This window comes from Sciurus carolinensis, chromosome 5 (genome assembly GCF_902686445.1).
Source record: "Sciurus carolinensis chromosome 5, mSciCar1.2, whole genome shotgun sequence".
Taxonomy (NCBI): Eukaryota; Metazoa; Chordata; class Mammalia; order Rodentia; family Sciuridae; genus Sciurus; species Sciurus carolinensis.
In genome coordinates, this window is record NC_062217.1 from 123208550 (window position 1) to 123228129 (window position 19580).

The 19580-nt window shown below is 54.0% G+C and overlaps 1 protein-coding gene across 3 annotated transcripts in view; it reads left to right on the forward strand.

Moving 5' to 3' along the window:
- Nucleotides 1–4103: 4103 nt before the first annotated feature.
- Chst3 (carbohydrate sulfotransferase 3) overlaps nucleotides 4104–19580 on the forward strand; it is a 36610-nt gene continuing 21133 nt past the window's right edge. The window contains exon 1 of one of the 3 annotated variants that reach the window (XM_047554457.1): nucleotides 4104–4229. The gene's annotated coding sequence lies outside the window, so the exon portion shown is untranslated. Of the gene's footprint in view, nucleotides 4230–4811; nucleotides 5191–9310; nucleotides 9420–19580 lie in introns of those variants that run through there. The other 2 variants (XM_047554454.1, XM_047554455.1) reach the window with 2 other exon arrangements.

A 19580-nucleotide genomic window follows, 5' to 3' on the forward strand; every position in this document is an offset into this window, starting at 1 on the left:
TGATTTTTTTATGCAACAGATAAATTAAGGCATAAAATGAAAATTTACAATTGTATATGCTATAAATAACATACAACACATGCATCATCATTATTATTTTATTTTTATTTCTGAACCTTTGCAGGAGAAGTGGGCAGAAACTACGCCTCTAAATCTTTGGTATCTCTGATGAACAAAACCTCATTTCACAAAGTCACAGCCACAGTTTTGCTCAGGAAATTTGACATTGTTACAATATCATGATTTATTCAGTTCCTATTCATATTTTGCCAATTATATAAATAATGTGTTTCATTGTGATTTTTTTTTTTTTTTTTTTTTTTTTTTTTTTAGTTCCAGCATCTGGTTCAGGGTGACACAAGGCATTTAGTGGTAATATTAGTTATAGATAGCTGTAGAGCAAGTTACCCTGAAGTTAAGGTGGCTCAAAACAATATTTATTGTCTCGGTTTCTGTGAATCAGGAATCTGGACCCCGCTCAGCATAGGTCTTTAACTCAGGTTCTCTCCCAATGGAGCAATCAGGGCGTTGGTCACAGTCATCTCAGACTTCCAGGGGGCCCACCTCTGCTTCAACCCTTATGCTGTGATTATGGGCAGGATTCAGCAGCCAGGCAGACTTGGGACCTCAGGTCCAAGCTAACTGTTGACTCAGAGGCCTCATTAGCTCCTTGAAATGCGGTCTCTTCATAGGGTGGCTCAAAATTTGGCAAGTTTCTTCATGGAGAGGAAGCAAATTGAGAGGAGCCAGAGAGAGAATTCTAAGACAACAGTCTCTGTCTTTTGTCACCTAATCTCAGAAGCCTGTCACTGAAATCTGCTTAACACAGTGGCTCAGTCTCTTTAGTCTCTTCTCATCTGGCCCCAGTGCTTGGCCTTCTTTTGTCTTCACTATCATTAGCATTTTAAAGTTACAGGCCAGTAGTTGCGTAAATATCTCTGCTGATCCCCGTGACCAGACTCAGGGGTTGCGGGTTGCGGGTTGCGATTGGGCTGATTGGGGAGGAGACATCCACACTGTTGTGTTCTCACTGCATCCCATCAGGCGCTTTGTCCCGTGACCAGTGGACTGCTTGGTTAAGGGGGTGCTTGAGTGTCCACATCCTAACCACTCTGCAGTGGTCTCCAAAGACCTGGAAAGTTCTCTCCATTTTTTTCAAATACAGTAAAAAATTGAGATCAATTCTCTTGACCAAGCAATTATGTCAAGAAGTTGAGCCTGGAGACTACTTTAGGATAAACATTTCCAAGGTCCTGGCTCAGATAGTTACCTCTACCCCTCACAGGCACTCAAGATGCCCTTACTGGAGGCCTGGGGAGGGAGTGCTCGTCTTTGCCTCCTTCCCCACCTACGGACCTCGAGCTCGCCTCCAAGCCCAGGCTGGGGTCTTCAGCTCCGGGAACAGGGCACCACAGACCCGAGGGTCAGCTGTCGAATGGCATTCTGTGTGCCTGGTGCCCCCTGAGTTGTGCAAGCCTGCAATCGGCCCTGTTCTGGAATCCCTGACCCAGCCTTGCCCCAGGTAGTACATGTGTCACTGCATTTGTTGAGACAGTCTGTCTTCTGCAGGCAGAGGCTAGGACCAAGACTTGGTTACCTTCTGGGTCCCAGTTTCCACTCTGTGCTCAATCAGGGACTTCTCAGTCCTGCTTAGTTTCCCTGTCCCCATCTGCAGCACAGAGTCCCATTCTCTATGACTGCTGGTGACGCAGTTCTAACTCTTGATTTTTGTATCTCCTGAGGTGCATCACAAACTTCCACAATAAAATCCAAGACTCCCTATATCCCAGCGGGAAAAGCCTCCAGACCAGGCCAACAGGGGCAGTACAATGTGGCTTCTCAGATTCATGAGATGGAAATGCTCCCCATCCCCCCGCCCCATCTAAAAAGAGGTAGCAGAGCCTGGGGGGCCCAGGTACAAAGTTACCCTGATACTCACAAGGTTGGCTTCTGGTCCTTGTCACTACTGCTAATAACATTTGGGTACATGAGGAAGGGATAATTTTGTTGTAAGGGAATTAAAAATGATATTGTGTGATTGACTTTTTCTGTAATGTGTTTATTCATTTACATCCCCAAACTGGAATCTGGCTTAATACTCTAATAACAGGGCAAATCAAATGATTAGTGACAATGAGAGTTATAATAATTTGGACTCTGAAGACCAATTTTTTCTTAGAAGTAAAATTAGTGGTTCTATCTCAGATAATAGCTACAGAGTCCAATTAACTAAAATTAGTATTGGAAGATAATGGATTATTTTAAATACCCACTACATCAAACAAAACATGTCATAGAGTCCAGATGACTGCATATATAGGGGGTGACATTATAATCTGACTAAAGAGTATGTGACTCGTGCGGAGGATTGTATGATTGGTTAGGACACCTATTTCCCTCATCTGTTACCTTTTCTTTTGCAGGTCAGACTGTGTTTTTGATTGTTTTATCATTGGTCATAACATTTCTATTGGATATTGCATGTAAATGTTGCATCGGATGCACAGGATGGAAAAAGAGGAAAATCCAGACTAGATCCTGACGCCTAGTAACAGTAACATGACCCAGGGATTTCTTTCTCTATGGCTTTAACAACTATGTCTGTTCTAAAGATAGTCAGGTTATTCAGGTTTGTCCTTAACAGATCTCAGGAATGAGCCCTCCTAACTCCATGGGTCCTAAAACAACATTTGGCCTCAGCGTGCACAGAATGTGTGGTCTAGCCAACAAACAGAGGCATCTGCAAACTGAATTTCTCTGTAGACACTGAGTTTGTATTTGGGAGCTTCCCAGCTGTTTGAACGGGGCTGATTGGTAATCAGAGACCTTGTGGAGAGGTGGAGTAAATAGGGTCGTACTGGGCTATCTTTAGTTACCTTTCCTGTAGTTCTGTCCACCTCTGTGTCTGATCCAGCATTTCTGTGACCACTGGATAAATGGATAATGCTCTGCTTGACAGACTTCTGGCCTCTCCCAACCTTAAAGCTGGAAATGAGTCAGCACTTGAATGAATCTGTAGACTCCCCAGTTTTACTGAAAACAACATGTGTCTTATGGATTTCCCCTTTTTGTAGTCCATTTGATGACCACACCTACTTTCTTTGGGGACTATACAAGCTTAAGTAATCTTCTTTACAAAAAAAAAAAAAAAACATGTATTTTCCAGGTAACTTGTTTGAGTTCCCAGGGAATGGTCACTCATGTTTGACTCAGAATCAACTTCTGATTTCCTCAAAGCAGAGCTGTTAGTTTCCATGGTCAGCTCCAAACCTCTTGGAGAGCATGTGCACTGATTCCCAGGCAGAAGCCCCTACAGGGAAGACTGGGAAGGGCTGTGGAAGATGCAGAGGGAGGGATTCAGAAAGGTTACCCAAAAGGTGATCTGGGGTCTGAATTTTCACCAAATCTCAGGTCTCTTTAACAGGCCAGAGTTGTAAGTAGTGGAAACAAAGCACCCAATGAGGATTTTCTACTAAAAAGCATCCAGTGTCTCACATCAGAATCTGGAGCACTCTGCTCAGGCCCTTCCAGTCTGCTTTGGCAGAAGCCATAACTGTTCTAGACCCAAGTAATGAACAGGAGCCCTCTGACTGTTGTCATCTGGGAGGGGTCCTGAGTAGGCCGGCAGTGGTCAGTTCTAACTGGTTTTGTATCTGCTTCCTAAGAAATGTCTGTTATCTCCTTTCTGTAAACGTTGAGAAAAAGAGGGAAGCCAAGTACCCATGTCTAGGTTTTCCCTTTTTTGATTTTTCTACTTCGCCTTTATAGGAAATAATTTGTTCCTTGTGTCTAAACCCTATACACTCCCACTAAATGTCGCGACAGCTGTCTTAGGCCTGAATGAGCTCATGATGCTAAGTCCTACGAGGAAGTCCCAGGAGGAAAACCTAGGACAAGTCCCAATCAAAGACATCCTCCTGACATGGCCTTCACCAGGATGCCAGAGAGAAACAGGGAAGTTCGGTTTGGGTTCCCCTATTGATCTCCTAGAGAAACTGGCCTTTCTACCCCAAACTAGACACTGCCCAGCTGGTCACTGCCCTATGCCAGGAGGCGACCCGAATCCCCCTTCCCTTCCAGTCTCCAGTCAGAGGCGCCAACAGTCGGGAAGGGTCCGAAGATAATGCCAAGCAGCTCTGGCTGATCAGCCAGCGAGGACCCTTCCTGGATCTGGTCGAATTCGGGGAGTCCTGGACAGGCTACTTGCTCAAGAAAGCACAGAAGAGAGGGTGGGTGACCTGTTGCCCCCCAGGAAGGGGGTGCTGTGATCTTTGGAAACCCGCCCGACCATCCCATAGTTCAGCGCCCGCTGCACCAGGGGGACGGGAAGACCCTCCCCTGGGAGGAGCTGGCGGAGAATGCGCGCAGCAGAGGGGTCTCCCTGGGACGCGAAGGTAACGGCACCAGGGACTATGGCAGGGTGAAGCCACAGGATCTCCATGCAGGCACTCTCGTCATCTACCCAGCCCAGGGCAGGCAACTGCTCCCAGACTCTCCCGGAGAGGTAGAGATCCGAGCGGTCCCCAGCAAGTCCCCGGGGACGCGCGGATCCAGGGGCAGCGTCCGGAACAAAGGCCCACCGAAGGGTCCCGGAGAGCGCGCCCCCCCGGGGGCGGGTCCCCTCCTCCGCATCTCCTCCCCTGCTCTCCCTCCTCCCTCCCGCCCCAGAGGCCCGGCGGGCGCGCAGCCCCAGCATCGCCAACTTCGCCAACCGTTCCCAAGTTGCCGGGCGCGCCGGGGTGGGAGCTGGGTGGGGTGAGAGAGGAGCAGGGAGGGAGGAGCGGGAGGGAGAGCCGAGGGAAGAGGAGGGCGGAGGAGGGAGAGGAGAGGGAGGAGGAGGGCTGCCGGGCTTCTAGGACCCGGTTCCGGAACCCGCGGCGGGCGCGGGCCGCTCGCCCACTCGGGCCGAGCGGGAAAGGCACCAGGCAGGACCGCTCGCTCGCCGGCTTTCAGCGCTAGACGGCGCCCGCCTGGCGCCGCTTCCTGCCGGGCGAGCGGACCGGCCGGGCCGCGCCTCCTCCTCCTCCCTCCCTCCCTGCCGCCCGAGGGAGGGCGCTGAGCCCCGGCCGCGGAGCCGCTTCTGCCGGGAGCTCCAGCGAGGAGGGCGAAGTTTCGAGTGGATGCTGCCCGCGCTGGACGCCGACCCGGGAGAGACGGATTCGCCCTCGCCCGAGGAGGCTCGGCCGCGGGGTAAGTGGGGCCCCAGAGTCCCGGAACCGCCTGCCCGGCTCGGCGGAGGCCGCCCAGCGGTGCCTTTCGCGTCCCACCGCTCGCGCCAAACTTTGGAAGCAGGGGCAGGCGGAGGTTGGGAGAGGGGTTCCCGGCTCGGGGAAAACCCCGCGCAGGCGCCTCAACCCGCTGCACCCAGATCTGTATCTGCCAGGTACACGCGCCCCCATCGCCGCTGCAGCCCCACGCACGGCGCGTACGCGTGTTAGCACACGCCGCCCCGACCAGGCACATGCGGCAAACTGAAGTGCACACTCCTGCGGGCTTCCGGACTTTGGCTTTGAACCCAGGCTCGTCCCCATCTCTCCCAATTGAATGCATGGTCTTTGTCTACGGCCCCTGCAATCCCTCAGTGAGAGGGAGCCCCCAAAGTGCCAGGGACAGGGGACAGACTGCCTGGACTTTGGAAAGTCGTGACTGAGATCCCGAGGCCGCGGAGTGGGGAAGAGAAAGCAGACATTGCGGTCGGTTTTGCGGGTTCCGCAGAAGAGGATTAGGTAGAAGCGGGTTTGGTGCGGAAACTCGGCGTCTGGGTGATGTGTGAGCAACCCTTCCGGAGGCGAGGCCAGGAGACTGGAGGGACTGATTCATAAACTCACATCGGTGTGCTGGGGTCTGAGCAGGGTGGAGAAGGCTGCGGGCCGGTGCTTCGCTGGACAGCTGAGTGTTGACGGCGACAGGGCCTTGGAAGGAAGCAGAGACCCTTCCCCCTAGCGGATGTACTTCCTCAGAGGGACTTCCAAGGGGTCGGGGTGAGGAGATTCCAGCTGTATATGTGCACGGGGAGAAGGGAGACTCCAGGGGTGTTAGGAAGACATTTATTTTCCTTGCACCTTAAGTTGTGTTTGGTTTCTGATGCTTGGCATTCTGGGCCTGGTGCAGTTCTGGGCACAGTGAGTATTCAGTAAGTAGTTGCTTGATGAGTAACACCAATAATTAATGTCTTATGCAGTCACTCTGAGCTGAGCCCATTGGACTTCAGCCATGTTAGAATTGGTCTTCCTGTAAAGGTAGGGTCCCTGGGTGGCCCAAGGGAACCCTGCCTCATCAGTTTGGGGAAGTAGCCCAGCAGTGTGTTCCACTGTGCCTGTGGGCTAGCATTGAACTTTTAGTGTCTTATCTCCCTCTCCCAAGACAGCATCCCCGGTAGCTGGGGGTGGAGTGGGAAATGGCTGCTGATTGGCTGACTCAGTGGGGTCTCAGAAAATTACTTCGATGGGCAGCAGAAAGTAAGAGTAGATTCCAGCAGCCCTCCAACATCCTGACTGTAGGGGAGAGGGCTGTGTAAGTAGGAGAAAGACTTGGGCCAGGCTAGTGACATGTACCAGGGCATAGAGACCATGGGACTTGTGGAATTGGGGGGCACCTGCTTTTCTTCCTGGCTCACGCTTGTCTGGCTGGAGATGAGTCTCTGAGCTGTATCTTCCAGCCAGGGCTTGGATGGGTGGTGGCAGCAGGTGGAGGGGCGGTCACAGTCCCTGTACTAAGTGTTGGTGTGGATTCTTCTCTGCCATTTGGCATGAGTTTCCCAGAGGAGCAGAAGCAGCCCCTGTTCCTGGAACTGGGATTGGGAGCACACAAAGATGTGGGGCAACCTAGGCATGTCATGGAAAATGGCTCTCTCCCCACGCTGCCCCCTCATGAAGATCTCTGACTCGGTGCAGGGTGCACTTTAAGCTTCTAAATATTGAAATAGCACACCATGTGGGAAGGGCTGAGGACATGGCCCCAGGTGAGAGAGGGAGTGCTCTGGCCTCTGGCCTTGGCCCCCCCCAATTTGGAGCAGAATGCTGTACATAGCCAGTCACTTCCCCACCTTTGCCAGTCTTTGTGCCTTCTGGGAGCCAGGAGCTGTAGTCATTATCTCGTGAAGCATCACATCCCTGCAAGGTTAGTACTTCATCTCCTTTTTACAGATTAGGAAACTGAGGCTCAGAGAAGTTAAATCACTTTTTATAAAAGTCACAAAACTGATGAGAGACAAGGTCAGGAATTGAACTTGGGGAGTCTTTCTCCCAAATACGCTGTCTCCATCATGCCAGGCTGTCTGTCAGGTCCCTACTAATTCTCCATGGCAACAAGGAAACAACACTGGTGCTACTTACTAACATGGTCCTGGAGCCTCTTGACAGTGTCCCTTTTTTCCCCTCACTGCCCAGCCTGGGTTTTACCATAACCTTGGGAATCAGAGGCTGGTGCTAACCAGTGGTGGTGGTACACACCTGAATCCTAGCTACTCAGGAGCCTGAAGCAGGAGGATCACAAGTTTGAAGCCAGCCAGGGCAACTTAGTAAGACTCTGCTTCAAAGTAAAAAAAAAAAAACCTAAAATTAAAAGGCCTGGGGACGTAGCTCAGTGGTAGAGCACCCCAGGGTTCAATTCCCAGTACTGCCAAAACAAAAACAAAAACAAAACAAAAAAAGAAAAGACTTCTAGAACCTTCTGTGTGGCTCTGGAGTCAGGAAACAGTGGAGGTTGAGGGTGAACATGGGAGATGGTGTAGCAGTTCCGATGAGAGATGGTCCACTGCTTACCTGAGAAGTGGTGACACAGTGGTCACTCATAACCCTACGTCAGGTAGAGAGGCATGCCAGGAATTCATCCTCAGATAGATTATGACTTTCTTTTCCCCTCTTGGCCCTCACCAGCATTATCTGTCACCTAGCTGGGGAAGTCAGCCCTCACCCGCTGGTTCCCCTTGTCACTTACTTGGTACCGTGTCACAGCTGACTGTCCACTTCTGCATGACTCTGGAGAGCTAGACTCCTCCACAATGGCTGAAGAGATGGGTGGACAGGGCCAGGGCAGACGGGGGATGTGATAGCCACAGGATCCCTGGTCCCTGGCTGTGCCATCACCCAGTCGCCCCACAGAGGGACAGCAGTTATCTGTTGGACTCACCGTACACATGAAGAAACGAGGCTCCGAGAGGGGTGGTGGGCACCGGGGGCCAGGAAGGGAGTGGCCGCCGCTGTGCTGCCCTCAGGGCCCCAGCTGGGTTTTCAGTCTGGCTGGTGTTCTGCCCCCCAGGACTGAGAGGGGTTACCCCTGCTGGGGCAGGGTCCTCACTGCCCTGCCTACCCCAGCTCAGCCACCCCAGAGCTTCTGATGTAGGTGTCCACAGTAAGAAAAACTGACACCCTTAAGAGGAAGTAAGAGACACTGGATGAGCACAGCCCAGCCGGCCCCTGCCCCTTCCACCTGGGCGGGTTCCAAGAGCCTTTGCAGTTCTGAGCTGCAGAGATCCTAGAGCCCTCTCCTCCTCCACAGCAGAGGGGACACACCGTCCAGAATGGAATTTGGGACACTGGGTACAGGAAGAAGCTGCCTCAGCTGAGGGGCAACAGCTATTCATCTTTGTCCTCCCCTGGAAGGGACTTAAAACTTTGTCAGGTGGTGGGTGAAGCCCAGGGAGGGGCTGTGTCTGTGGGAAGTGGTATTGCAGGGAGCTCAAGGGGGTCTTAGCTGAGAAGATGCTCAGAGACATCTCTGGCTTTGGTGAAGCCACACAGCAGAACTAGCGCTCGTCTTCTTTCCTTAAACAGAAATGAAATTTGTCACCTTTTGTTCTTGGAGGCCCAAAGGCCACAGGATGCTGCTTGCTCTGCCCTGAGCAGGCAGACTCCATGCCAGGGGAGGCCCCTAGCAGGCCCAGACAGTTTGTTCAGCCCTCAGTCTCCATGGGCCCAAACCTAGCTGGTTGCTTGTGGTCCCCTGTCAGTGTGGAGGGAGGGGGCGGCCGTGGGAGCCCCTGAGCACAGGCAGCTTCATGTCTTCAGCCCCCAAGTCCTCCTCCTTCATGCCCCCCAACTCCTCACAAAGATATCTCTGTGTTGGGGGACTGTGGGTTTTCTCTGGGTCCTGGGAAATCACGGGCTGGGGAGGACTCTGCAGAGGACTGGGAGGACAAGGAGGGGACCGTGAACATACTGCTTCCCTGTGCAGCCTCTGCTGCACACCACGAGTAAACACCACCTCTCCCAGCCCAGGATGTTCTTATTTGGCATCTTGTGGTTACATCTTCCCCCTCCCTGGGCAGTCCCTCCCCCTGGACTTGGGGAGCCTCAAAAGTCAGGACACATACCCGCTACTGCCAGTCCTTGTGCTGGTGGCTGCCGTGGCTGCAGAAAGGAAGACCATGGGGGAGAAAAGACCTCCCTGGGGCTCTAGCTCAGCCCTGCTTCTTCTGGGTAAGTCCCAGCCCCAGCCCCTGTCGGGGGAAAGCAGGTTGGTTGGTGAGTTTGACTTTGATCTTGGGACCTTTCTCCAGTTTTGTGACATCTGAGGAAGCTTTGTGTCTTAAATGTTGCTTTAGGGTGGATTTACCCTATTGTTTGGGTCACATCTACCTATGAAGAAACCCTCAAAAGCCATGTGTCCACTACACGGGCCTGTAATCCCAGGGGCTCAGAGGTTGAGGCGGGAGGATTGCAAGTTTAAGACCAGCCTCAACAATTTAGCAATACCCTGTGTCAAAATTTTAAAAATTAAATAAAAGGGCTGGGGATGTGACTCAGTGCCCCTGGGTTCAATCTCTGGTATCAAATAAGTAGGTAGGCTAGCAGAATGTCAAATTTCTTTCTTTCTTTTTTCTGGTAATGGAATTGAACCTAGGCATGCTACATCCCCAGCCCTTTTTATTTTTTACTTTTATTTTGACATAGGTTTTTAACTGTAGTCCCATCAGTTCAGGGAGGGATGGTGGCCTTGGGCACTGATGGCTTCCTGAAGCTCAAGCACTGTTGTACATTTTTGTGTCTTTGAGATAGGAAGCAGATTCTCCCTGACTTCATAATTGCGGTTTATTTGGTGGCTGACTCTAAACTTAGCACACAGCGAGAAGTGGGAAACAGGAGCTCTGGGTGGGGCAGTTCCCTGGTGGGTTGGAAGCTTGGGGCCCATGCTCACAGCCGGCGAATGACCAGGGGCCTCCCATTGTATGTGGCCTTGTCAAGGTGGGTCGGCAAACCCTGAAACCTCTGGGGTCTGAGAGGGCACTGTCTAAGGCATTGGGTCTTGTTACTGTCCTGCTGCTGCCAGGCTGCCAGAGACTGGGGTTGTGGGGTGAGCCCCACGTCCTGTAGTCTTGGCAGGAGAAGGGCACAACCACATACTCACAGAACAGTGCATGTATCATCGTGGACAAAAATGCTGCGTGACCTTGGGCAAGCACTCAAACTCTCCAGGCCCCAGTTTCCCAGTCTGTAAGAGGGGAGTTGTATCAGCAGTCGGTGTGAGGAGTCTAGAAGTGCACACAGTGACAGCTTGGTGTGTGTTAGTGTTGCTAATCAGTCTTGAGTGCGCACACGCAGGGCATTGTGGGGATACCCGCAAGCCTGTCCGTGAATGACATCAATACCTCACCTGCTTGGAGCCCCCGTTCTCCAAGATGTGTGGTATTCCCTATGCTAGACTCTCATTAGAATTTACTAGCAAGATAATCTCCTCTTCCCACAGGAAGTTCATTATTTTAGACACTGTGTGCTGATTCCCCTGAGAGTTAGAATAACACCCTTAGCTGCAGGGGTTTTCAAACTAGGTTCCGTGGAACCCCAGGATTCAGCGGGGCCTGACAGAGGGGGTGGCAGGTCCCTCTCCCTTTTCTGTTCTCCCCGTTGGACTGAGGAAAGCTCTGGTCATAAGAAGTCTCCACAGCGGAGATGGTTGCTGTCTGTGTCCACAGCTCGGTGGCCTTCCGTCCTGCCTGTGCAGGCCCACGCTCACACCCACCACACCAGTGGCACCTGTGCCAGCCGCATGCTACCTGAGAGTTGGCTCCCGTCCTCCACTGCTCTCTCCCCGCTTCACTGTCCTCCCTTCCTCTCCAGCTGCCTCGCCATCTGCGGGACTCTGGAAAGTGCTAACGTGCCCGTCTGAGCCAAAGCAGTGCTATCTGAGGAAGTATTTTCAAAACAAGCGGGGGCCACCCCCGGCTGTGACTGCGCTGATTTCAGCGAGGAATTTCACAACTGGACCGCATGGGCGGGGCCGTGGGCACCTGGCTCTGCTCTGGGGACCGCCAGAGGCTCCTGGGGAGGAGAAGCCCAGCCCTTGGCTCTCAGGATCAAGCACAGTTGTGTGTCTGAAGAGGCCCTGAGGTCAGAACCCAGCCCACCCACGGCCACCAAGGTCAGGGACCCTGACAGGTTTCAGTCTGAGAGATGCTGTTTCTCCTTCGGGTTTGCACCTAGCGCAGGTGTCTGGGGGCAGGACACGCAGGAAACAGTGACAACAACAGCCAGCCGCCCTGAGCACCCCGCTGGGCGTCCCCTCCTGAGCTCTCACAGGAAGCTCCTGAGGTCACATCGTTGTTGCCATTTACAGAGAGGAAAACAGCCAGAGGCTGAGGGAGCTGCCCACGTCCGCAGCCGCGAGCGTGCCTGAGCCCAGAGGCCTGGCACCTGGGCTTCTTACCCACCACATCACCTGGGTCTGTCCGGCTGTGGCTGCACTGCGGAGAAGAAATGACCCAAAGGGACACTCGTCTCCCACCTGTGGCCAGGGCTTGTCGGGGGCTCTGACAGGGAAGCCCCGGGAGGTGGCCTCACAGCCCGCTGAGGACACTGCCGGTGGCAGTGCGAGCCCTGACCTGCCCCCATCTGACCCCTGTGTCCCCGGCCACCTGGGCTGGGCGTTTAGATCGTGCGGCCTCCCTTGCAAGGCCCAGCCTCTGCTCAGGCCTGTCAGTGAGTAAGGGGACTGGCCGGGGACTGGCCGGTTGGAGCCTCTGTACCCCACGTGGCCTTCCAGCAAGACAGAAGCCCCCCCAGGGGGGTCCGGGAGCCCTGTCACCCATCAGTAGGTGTTTCTTCTCTTACCAGCCCTCACTGGGACACGGTGTCCCAAGCTCCCCACTGTCCCCATTTCTCCGTGACACACAGCCTGCTCCCGGAGCCTCTCTAGCTGTCCAGGAGGCTCCTCCTGTTTCCCCCAGGCCTGGACGTCTCCTCTCCCTGGGAGCCAGGGCGAGGCCCTCCTCGTGGCTGCCTGGTCCCCTGGTGGTGTTACCTGCTGTCTGGCGGTGGCGGCTCAGTGGTCTGTGGTCTCTGCCGGGAGTGAGCTGCGTGAGGCAGGAGGGCGTCTGCCTCGTTTGTGTCCCCTGTGCTTAGTTCACGCAACCTCAGCTGTGCCGCAAGTGTCAGGGCCTAGTGTGGAGGAGGGCTATCCATGCAGGACGGGGACCTCGAGGAGCTGCTGGCTGGCGGGTGGGATGGTCCCCGTTCAGGACACTGGTCAGGTAGTGGTCCTTGCCTGGAGAGGTGGTGAACGGGAGGAGCAGCTGACATGGACCCGGGACAGGAGAGTGGGACCCCAGGCACATGGTCTCACAAGGCCATTACCCTGTGGGCTGGGATCCTGAGGAAGAGTCCCTTCTGTCCTGCCCCTGCCTGCCTGCCTGCCTACCTGCCCATGGACACCTCTGGTGGGTCATTACTCCCTGGCCCCAAACATGGGTGTAGCTGCTCCAGGGTCCAGTCCTGACAGGCAACGCAGGCCGCCATGACTGAGTGATTTCCCTTGAGCAGGGAGAAGGAGGCCCACCGGCAGGCTCTGTCCCTGAGGTGGGGGGAGCCGCCCTGTGGTCCCAGCTCCAGGCCTCAGTTTATCCTCCCAGAAGCATCCCATCCGCCCCCGCCTGGGGCTGGGTTCTTAGGGATCGCCTGCCCAGGCGCTACACGCCTGGTCCTGCCCCACATTATGCAAGGCAGGCTGGGGCTAACAGGTCCTCCCCTGCAGAAAGCCAAGGAGACTCTGTCACCATTGACACCTTGAGTCCAGCTGTGATGACAGACCGGGGTGAACCTGTGGCCTTGAGGAAGGCTTCATGAAGGGATGTGGGCCAAAGACACAAAGATAAGAAAGTTGAGCCAGGCGCGGTAGTGCACACCTGTAATCCCAGAGACTCAGGAGGCCGAGGCAGGAGGATCACAGGTCCAAGGCCAGCCTCAGCAACTTAGTGAGATCCTTTCTCAAAATAAAAAAATAAAAAGAACTGGAGATGTAGCTCAGTGGTAAAGGCCCCTAAGTATAATCCCCAATATGGTTAAAGAGGGAGAGAGAGAGAGAGAAGGAAGGAAGGAAAGAAAGGAAAAGAAACAAACAAAAGGCAAGAAATAGCGAGGAATCCAATTGGACTGACTTGTAATTTGTAGGCTGCTTGAAGAAGAGAGAGAAAGATGAAGGAGGCCCAAGTCGTGGTTACATATGCAGGCTCTGTGCCAGGCTGCCGACTCCCTGCTTACTAACTGTGTGATCATGGCCAAGTTGCTTAACTTCTCTGTGCCTCAGTTTTCTCACTAATGGTACTCACCACATGGTGGTGGTATGAGTATAAAACACATTTCCATACAAGTGCATAATATACAGCATTAAAAACACAAACCATTTTACATAATCGTGGGGGGGATGTGTGTATGTATGTTATTTTTATGCTAGAGATTGAAAATAGTATAGATTTTTAAGTTCAGGTAGAAAAGTAAACTGAGGTCAGATCACAGAGGCCCCTGAATGTCATACTGACCATTTCCTAAGTACCCACTGGCCACCAAGTGCTTTGTAGACATTCTTACGAAGCCCCATAAAAACCAGCCAGGTCGTTAGCAGTGGCTCCATTTGATATATAAGGAAACAGAAACCCAGAGAGGCAGGGTAACCTGCTCAAGGTGACTCAGCCGGAGGGACTCAGAGGCAGCAGTGAACCCAGGTCTTTCTTTTTTTTTTTTTTTTTTTTTTTTTTGGGTGCTGGGGATCGAACCCAGGGCCTTGTGCTTGCAAGGCAAGCACTCTACCGACTGAGCTATCTCCCCAGCCCCGAACCCAGGTCTTTCTGACATTCGGTCCTCCCTCAAAGTGGAGATTGGAGAGACGTGGCAGAAGCAGCACGGGACCTTGCCAGGGCTGGGGCTGTAGCCAGAAACAGCATGGCTACCGGGGCCTGGGGTCCCTGGGGCAGGGAGGACAGGAGGTGACGGGGTGAAGCGGGGGATGCAGGTCATCTGGAGGCACAGCACACAGCTCACCATTCATTGCCCAGAGCGAGCCATTGAGTCATTTGGGGGAAAACATGACATCACTGAGTCTCACTGTCTGCCGCCCACCTGCCGTCTGCCCTCTGTGCTTCTCCTGGCGACAGTGCCCAAAGTCCCCCTGCCAGGTGGCCAGGCCAGTCAGCTCCCCTTCCTCCTGCCCTGGGTTCTCCTTCCCAGCTGCTGTCTCCCCCCTCCCCACTCTCCACCTGGGGCCCCCACCCAGACCCACTAGCACACACTGCTGAAGCAGAAGCTCCTGGAAATGGTGATGGACACAGAAAGTCTCCACTTTTAGAAGTTCTCAGGGGGCATGCCAGGCCCCTGATTGGAGTTGTGGACTGGGAGGGGACAGCTCCAGGGCCTGCTTGGGTCAGCTGCTTCTCCTCTGAGCACAGTGCTCTTCTGTGGGGATCAGATTTTGGAAAAGCAGAGTCTGGTTGAGCTGGGTGTCCAGCTCCAGGCCTCAGTTTATCCTCCCAGAAGCATCCCATCCGCCCCCGCCTGGGGCTGGGTTCTTAGGGATCATTTGGGGGAAAACATGACATCACTGAGTCTCACTGTCTGCCGCCCACCTGCCAGTCTGCCCTCTGTGCTTCTCCTGGCGACAGTGCCCAAAGTCCCCCTGCCAGGTGGCCAGGCCAGTCAGCTCCCCTTCCTCCTGCCCTGGGTTCTCCTTCCCAGCTGCTGTCTCCCCCCTCCCCATGCCATGCCTTAGAGGGGACTCGGGTGAACGAACGGCTCTGCCTGCCACAGGACAGCGGAGCATCCGGGAGCTCTTTGGTTGAAGCATCCTTGGGCAGAGGGTCCTTTATTTGCATCCAACTGATTGCACAAGGGGTGTCCTATTTTGCAAGTGCCTGTGATGAGCCTGAGAGAGAGCCGGTGACTGGTCTGTGGGCACATGGCCAAGATGCACACCATGGCCACCCAACTCCAGAGGTGCTTTTAGCCACTCTGCCATCAAGCCCCAAGTGAAGCCAACCAGAGAACCATAGCAAGGGGGTGCGGTCCACCTATGCCGGGTACAGTGTGCAGTGCGGCAGGAAGTGCCAGGCAGCCTTCTCTCAGGGTGTGGGCTGCTGCCCAGAGCTGCAGCAAGGCTGTGGATCCACGTCGGCGGTGCCAGAGAGTGCCTTGGCCCTCACTCTGCGGATGTGGCCCTGTGGGCCGAGAGGTTTCTGTAAACTCCTGCTGACTCTCCGTTTGGGAAGGAGCATCGGGACGCAAAGTCGTGCCTGTCCTGGGCTGGCAGGCCAGACCTGGGAAGGAGCTGAGTCAAACCGGCTGAGTGCCAGCCTCCTCGGCCCGTCTGTGGGTGCAGGATGCCAGGCTGCTGCAGCTGCTGCCACCCTCCACCAGGCAGCTGGGAGGAGCGCCCGGCCTCAGGCCTGTATAGGATGGCGCCTTGCCACCACCTCCCCAGAGAGGCGCGATCAGCCCCATTTTCCAGGGGGGACACTGAGGCTCCGAGGGGCCTTCTGGCTGCCTGAGCTCCCTCCACTGGAAGGAGGAGGAATCAAGGCTCAAGTCTCCTCTCTGCAGAGAGGACAGAGGGACCGTCTCTTTCTGAAGGAGGCAGGGCCAGCCTTCCGCCCACCGAGCAGCACCCGCCAACTCACTTCTCTCTAGAGGTCAGGAGCAGTTTTACTTCTTGCCCCATTTTCCTTGCTGGTGTGGGATTTTGCCTCTGTTGCTGCTTAAATTTAAAGACCTATTAAAAAGGCTTTTCTAAAACAAGAGTCTAACCTCATACGAGCTTTGCCGCTACTTCTACAGGTAACAAACTGGTACCTACTTTTCTTTCATTATTAATTTTATTAAATTTTATAAGTAATACATGTCCATGGTACAAAATTGAAAAGGTACGTGAAGATACATGGTGAAGTTTCTTTCTTGTGCCTCAGGAACCCAGGACCCTTCACAGAGGCAACCAGTAGTATTTATTTTGTCTGTGTGAGCTGCTCTGAAATTGTCCCGTTTTCGCGGTGCTGAGGATCTGAGGATCAAACCCAGTGCCACGCGCACGCTAGGCAACGGCCCTGCCACTGAGCTAACGCCCTACCCCAGCGGTGTTTTTCTCCCCTAGGACTGCAGATTGAACGCAGGGCCTCACTAAGCCAGCACTCTCTGACTGAGCTCCCAGCCCTTTTTATTATATTTTGAGAAAAGGTCTTGCTGAGTTACTGAGGCCGGCCTTGAACTTGTGATCCTCTTGCTTCAGCCTCACAGGTGGCTGGGATTACAGGCATGAGCCACCCTGTCTGGTTTTAAAGCAACTAATATCTACTCCTCTGGGCTCCCTGTGAATAGGTAAACCAAGGCACAACCTGGAATATAACCGGGCCTGGAAATAGCGCCAGGACCCCCTGCACAGTCCAACTCTGCCTGAGGACTCTTATGATAATTGCTGTGGTCATTGCTAAGTGACTGTCCACCATCAGAAGTCACCTTTGTCTTCACCCACACAGACAAACGGCCCCCACCTCCTCCATCCATCCCGTGGCGCCTGGGAGCCAGCCACAGCCTGTCCACTCAGCTGGCAAGCTCAGCTTCCTCCAGGTTGCCCACTCACCTGTGCTCCCAGCTGCCCCTTCTCCTTTGCCTGCTCTCGTCTTGCAAGGCAGGAGGCCGCAGCTTGGGTGCAGGGGGTGGCAAGGGTGATCAGACTCATCCAGGCTATCTCTTAAACCGTATATTCAGAGTCTTGTAAGCTTGGCTGGCTTGGAGCCACTTGTTGAGAGAGGCTGTCTATAGGGCCTTTGGTCATAATAACACCACCCCACCTCGAGTGGAACCTGCCTCTGTCAGGCACCTGCCACCCAGGAACAGCCATTGTCCTAGTTCTGTCTTCATGGCAACCCCGTGAGGTAGCACTGCTGTCCGTTTGACCAAGGAGAAATGAAGCCAGAGAAGCCAGTCTACAGCTTGCATCACTCAGCAGAGAGTGGCTCAGCTGGACTTGGAACCTCAGCAGGCTTCAGGCGCCAGCCACAGGTTCTGACCCTGCTCCTCCAGGCTTCCCAGAGGGTGTCCAGGATCAGAGATCAGCTGTCTTCCTTGGCGAGGTGACCTCTCATTCCCTACAGCTTGTCCGAGCACAGGACCTGCACAGACGGTTGCCGCAGCCTCTACTGTACGTGAAACGTTGCTTGAGGGACTCAGGCACAGCCTCCGGTGCTTCTGTGTGGTAGATCCTGCTGTCTGTCGCACTCTTTTGCAGATGAGAAGGCAGAGGCCAGGAGCTGCTGTGCTGAGCAGCCCAGGTTGAGGCACCAGGGAGGGAGCAGCCTATAGGGAATGTGGGAGAGGTTCCTCCCATACCAGTTGACTTCTGTCCAGCCATTGGAGATGGCCTCCCTCCAAGGGGCCCCTGTCCAGCACAGCTTGGTGGACCAAAGTCAGTATTCGAGGCACAGCGAGGTGATGTCTGGACCCCTCCCCAGGGGTCTGAACCTGGGAGCCCAGTGTCAGGGGGAAGGTCAATGACATACTGTTTTGTCCTTGGCCCGGGATCATATTCCCTCCCTTCCTTTCCCTTCCTTCTCCCCACATCTTTCCTGACGTCCTTATCCGGTGCTGAGCAGTGGCTGCGGGTGCACACTAGCCCCAACACAATGGAGGTGGAGATCGGTGGTGCTGGGGAAGCAGCGGCCACGGGGACCCTCCTAGCCTGACCCTGAGCCTCCAGTGGGGCAACCTTGGGCAGGTCATTGGGCTTCTCCGAACCTGTTTCTCCTTTAGATGGAAGTTGAGGGTGGGGGGAGGACCCAGCTTGCCCAGTGAGCTCCTGAGAATTGGGAGTGCCGAGGGCTTTGCGGGGGGGGGGGGGGGGGGTGTCAGTGCCTGGAGACTGACTATGGCTGTGCGCAGGACCAAGGACGGCTCTGGGGACGGGTGGGGCTTGGGCCCAGCCTTTAAGAGCTGAGTGGAATTTGGGCAGCACCCTCCCTGGTTAATGACTACTTGCCCCCCCATGGGGACTGCAGGGAGCTCTCCGCCACCATCTTTACAGCCTCCCCATTCAGTCCCCTCAGGAAAGGGGAGCCAGTGTCAATGAGTACATTCAGCTCTAAACACTGGCTTTCTAAGCTCTTTGACCCAAACCTCAGACACAAACACACACAACTGAAATAAAAGCCTATGAAACCTGTATTTATCCTTATTATGCATGAGGCACTCTGATATTTTCTATTCTACACAATACAGTTCTATTAAAAAAGAAAAAAATAAATAAAAGCTTGCTTGACCTCCCAAATTGGTTGCACTACCTTCAGTTTGGAAACGCCCCTCTGGCACAGTGGCTTGCAGTCAGAAGTGTGCATCAGGCCCACGGGCAGGGCTGTGGAAGCAGTTTGCTGCTTCGGACCTGAGATGCTGACTCAGTGGATCTGGTGTGACCTGAGGATCTGCCTCTCCAACACTGCTGGCCGGCAGCCCCCCTTTGAGATCAGCCCTCCTAGCATATTTTCAGGGCAGTGTGCTCTCTTGCAGAGCCCACTGGGGGTTTGCTTTACTGAAGAGATGAGAACGGATGATGGTTACCACAGGAAGTGTGCATCTCTGCCAGGTGCAGTGGCACCTGCCTGTCATCGAGCAGCTCAGGAGGCTGAGGCAGGAGGATGGCAAGTTCAAAGCCAACCTCAGCAAAAGCAAGTCGCTAAGCAACTCAGTGAGACCCTGTCTCTAAATAAAATACAAAAAGGGCTGGGGATGTGATTCAGTTGTAAAGTGCCCCTAGGTTCAATCCCTGGTACCAAAAGTTAAAAAAAGAAAAGAAGTGTGGATCTCTGGTGTTTTTCCAGGATGCTGGCCAGGTCCTGTCTTTGAGATCTTTAACACCACCCTCCTAAAATTCAGGTCACACTATTCATGTCAGATGCTGAATGTAGAAAGTTCTGCTAAGCAAAGAGACATTCATGCGCCGCCCTGGTTGAATTACTTGCCTCGCAAATCCCATACCCAGAGAACATAAAACCCTCCCGGCCTTCTCAAAAACACTGGCAGTGAAAGCCTCCATTTACCTGTAGATTTCACCTTTCTGGGTTTTTTTAAAGGAAGAAAAAGTGTGACCGCCCCATGGGGAAGGTGGTCCCTATGGGCTCTGGTTGGGGTCCGGGGATTTTACTGGCTGTCTCTGGCTTCCCAACTTTGACCAGAACATTTCCTGGCATTGCAGCCTGCTGACTTTGGAGACTGTATACATGAGCAGGGGACTCTCAGCCCCCACCCCTAATCCTCCACCGTAGCCTTGGGGCCCCACAGTCCCCTCCTAGCATCGCAGACCTCCAGAAGCCAGCTCAGCTGGGAGCAGCTTTGCTAGGG